Source organism: Mastomys coucha, unplaced genomic scaffold (genome assembly GCF_008632895.1).
Source record: "Mastomys coucha isolate ucsf_1 unplaced genomic scaffold, UCSF_Mcou_1 pScaffold6, whole genome shotgun sequence".
Taxonomy (NCBI): domain Eukaryota; kingdom Metazoa; phylum Chordata; class Mammalia; order Rodentia; family Muridae; genus Mastomys; species Mastomys coucha.
The window spans coordinates 91424317-91428748 of record NW_022196912.1 but is presented as its reverse complement, the minus strand read 5'-3'; positions in this window follow the sequence as shown (position 1 = coordinate 91428748).

The following is a 4432-nucleotide window of genomic DNA, read 5'->3' as shown; positions in this document are numbered from 1 at the left end:
TGTGTGTGTGTGTATGTTATGCACATGAATGCAAGGGCCCACAGAGATCAGGGAAGTCAGACTGTCCTGGAGCTGGAGTTACAGGTAGTAGTAATCCACCTGATATAGGTGCTGGGAGTGGAATTGGGGCCTCAGGAAGGGCAGTATGTATGTTTAACTACTGGGCCATCTCTCCAGCTCCTTCTATTCTCATTCTTTATTTTCCTTTGGTTTTTCTAGAACAGGATTTCCCTGTGCAGTCCTGTCTGTCCTGGAACTCACTCTGTAGATCAGCTTGGCATAGATCTCACAGAGATCCACCTGCCCCTGCTTCCTGCTGGGATTAAAGGTATCAGCTACCACCACCTCCCTGTTTCCTAATCCTAACATATATTCCCTTAGCAATGGTTTTGTAACCTTTGTTTGTTTAAATGAAATCTTACATTTATTTAGGTGTGGAGGTACATGCGTGTATGTGTAAGTGGTGATGTACCAAGGACGACTTGATTGTTCTCTCCTATGAGGAGAAAGTAAGGGAGTCAAGGTTGGTTTCTTTTAAATTACAGAATCCAAAGGCAAGGGAAATATGCTTTACAAAACAACTTCTACAACTTACAGTTTCAAGTAAGAATGTCGTATGTAGCTATCCACTTAGCTTCATAAGAGATCTTTTTATTTCATCCAGATATTCTGATTGTACTCCTGTTTAAGATGTATGATTGAGCTGGACAGTGGTGGCGCATGCCTTTAATCTCAGTAGGCGGATCTGAGTTTGAGACCAGCCTGATCTACAGAGCAAGTTCCAGGACATCTAGGACTACACCGAAAAACATGTCTCAAAAAACAAAACAACAACAAAACAAAACAAAACAACAACAGGAATATGATTGATAATTATGGGGCACAGGGGGCTGAGAATGTAGCTCAGAATGCTTGCCTAGTAAGACGACTCGGTGGGTCAATGTGCTGGTTCAGATGCCTGAGTTCAATCCCTAGGGCTCATGTGGTAGACGGAGAGCTCCCACTCTCACAATTATCTTCTGACGTGCACTGAGGCAGGAATGCAAACACACAACAACAACTTTAATTAAAACAGAGCAGGCTGGAAAGATGGCTCTGGTTAAGACAGCTAGTTGCTCTAGCAGAGGATCCAGGTTCAATGCCCAGCACCAACATGGATGCTCACATTAACTGTCTGTAACTCTAATTCCTGGAGATCTGATGCCCTCTTTAGCCTCAGTGGGTACCAGGCACACACACGGTATACGGATATACCTACAGAGAAATACCCATACTCATAAAAATGTTTTAAATATAAAAAAACAAAAGATCATTCTCAAAAATTATTCTCATCAAGCCTTTTCTGAATATTAAATGGGTGATATTACGTATCATGTAAATTACATTAATATCTCCTAAGATACATACAAGTTTTAGTCTTTCCATTATACAAACAAAATGCTATTAGAAATTTAGAGTGAGATTCTTTCAAAATGTCACAGATCTCCATTACTGTAAACATATCTTATTTTGATAGATTATCTCAATTTATAACCTTAAATAAAAGAGGCATAGTAATCAGAATTCAGATACCAATGTGCCTGTTTTAAATTACCTTTTTTAATCCCTCAGCTTCTATTTGGAAACACACTGCATTTGCTTTAGTCACTCCAGCTACTACTTGGAAGTTCAAATGCTGTTAATTATTCCTTGGACTGTAATGTAACCCCCCACTGAGAGCAAACCTTGTTTCCACTGTTATCTGGCCAGGGCTAGCCTAACATCTGGTAAGGGGTTCTCAAGTGTTCTTGAGTTACTGGTTTCAATTAACTCTTGGAAACTGTGGTTATTTTAGTGACTTTATCTGAGTAATATCCAAATCTAGATACATTTGAGACGATAGTTAAAAATTTAAAAAGCCCCCACAAAAAGGCTAGCTTTACAAATTACTTTTCAAAATATCAGGAAGTGAGGTGTGTAATGCATCGAGGTGGTGTGCTAGCAAGAGGTCAGAGGTCAGACCACAGTCACTGGTCATTGAGACTTTAGAAACCAACCTCTTCTAAAGTGAGGCCTGAGATGAATCATACACCTTACTGTTTGAAGTTGGGGCAGGGATATTTCCATCAAAGACTGAGCATGCTGCTGAGTGCTCAGCTAGCCAAGTTCTGCTCCCCCACTCCACAGGATTGGAAGATAAAAACCAGCCAAACCACGTCGAACTAATAAAGGACTAATGCAAGAGCAATGTAATGGATATTGTCTTGATAAAAACTCGTGTAAAAAGTCACTTTAAAGCCTTTAATCCCAGCACTTGGAAGGCAGAGGTGGGTGGATCTCTTAGTTTATAAATTAGAGGCCAGCCTTGTCTACATGAGTTCCGGGATACCTAAGGCTGCCCCCATACCCAATGGTAACTTCAGGCCAGGGGTGTTGGCCATAAAAGGTGTGATGGCAGCTTCTGGGAGATGGAAGCATCAGGAGCTCAAGGTCATACTCAACCACACAGGTTAACCTGTGTAGCTCCAGGCTAGCCTGGGCTACTTCAGATACTCTCAAAAAATCATTCCAAATCTATTAGTATCAAAGTACTTTGACAAATGTTTATTCGATATGGCCTGTGTAGTCTTGTTTCAGTACATCCTTAAATGGTCACTGCTGGAAGCTTTCACTAGTGTTACACCAGCATAGATTAGTCTGTCTTCATATGTCTTTGAAAATGTAAGTATTCTGAAGCAATTTTACAATTGTCCATTTATCTTTCTTCCCCATCTAAGTGAGGCTTGTTAAAAGAAAGGTCAACTATAAGGTGACAGTCATTTCCAAACCCAATATCCTTGTTTCCTAATTTTTAAATTGATGCATACTATTTTCTAAAACTAAATCTGTGACTAACAAAGGAGGATCCACAATAACTCCGGAATACAGCTTCTAAAACTCACTAGTATTTTAAAAACAATGAAGCAAATTTTTATGTTAGGTAGGTATTAAAATGTCTATGTGCTGTTAAAACTATGCATTTTCAAATCAACTACTACATTTCCCCCAAATTCCTCTTAAATGAACTTAAAAAAAAATCAGCCGGGCAGTGGTGGTGCAGGCCTTTAATCCCAGCACTTGGGAGGCAGAGGCAGGCGGATTTCTGAGTTCGAGGCCAGCCTGGTTTACAGAGTGAGTTCCAGGACAGCCAAGACTACACAGAGAAACCCTGTCTCAAAAAAAACAAACCAAAACAAAAAACCAAAAAATCCTGGGGCTGGAGAGATGGCTCAGCAGTTAAGAGCACTGACTGCTCTTCCAGAAGTCCTGAATTCAATTCCCAGCAACCACATGGTGGCTCACAGCCATGTGTAATGGGATCCGATGCACTCTTCTGGTGTGTGTCTAAAGACAGCTAGAGTACTCATATAAAATCTAAAAAAAAAAAAAAAAAAAAAATCCAGGCTGGGTAATAGTGATATACACCTTTAATCCCAGCACTCAGGAGGCAGAGGTAGGCTCTGAATTCAAGGGCCAACCTGGTCTACAGAGCAAGTTTTAGGATAGTCAGGGCTACATAGAAACCCTGTCTCAAAAAAACCAAACTAAACCAAACCACACCACTACCAACAAAAACAAAAACAAAAACCTAAAAACCAAATGCCTCAGCAAGTAAAGGCACTTGCTACCAACCCAAAAACCTGAGTTCAATCTTGGGGACACACAGTGTAGAGAGAACCGCTCACACAACTTGTCCACCCCCAAATAAATGTGACTTAAAAAAAGAACTGTAGTCGTGATTTAAGACAGGTATTGTAAAAGCTCTATGATCTTCAAAAGAGAAGAGGAACCACTTCCTAAGTAATAACAACTCCTACTCAGGTTCTTACAGAATTGTCCATAAGCTCAGACAGTTGAGCTGTTTTATAGGAAATGAAAACATGCTTGACCAGGCTGGGACTCAACATTACATCACTCTTAAACTTGCCTGCTGGCTCTCATTTCAGGAACCTGTACGTCACCAAGCACACATTTCTATACCCCTTTGGCTATTGAGAAAAGATGCTGTCACCTTCGTTACTCTGGAGAAAAGCTATTTTGTACAGGACTCTGGAGTCCAGCTTGTACTTTCCTGCAATATTTAGGTAGCTTTGTTGCTGTTGTCTTAAATTTGAATACTAAGCCAGGGCTTAGGAGTTTAGATTCACTTGAAGAGACCCCATCAGGTTTCTGAAAATTAAAGGGGGTTACCAAGATTCTTCACCCCTTAAATTGTTGATTTGTGGCAGGAGCTTCATCTGAGAATCAGAGAAATTTGGATTAGATACATTTCACAGCATACTAACTTCTAAAAGATCAATGTGAATAAAACATGGGAAGAAGGAATTGAAAACACCAGACAGCAATTTTGAGATCAATTTCAGCTTTACTTTAAATGTGCATTCATGTGTTTACAGAATATACCTGTCTTTAA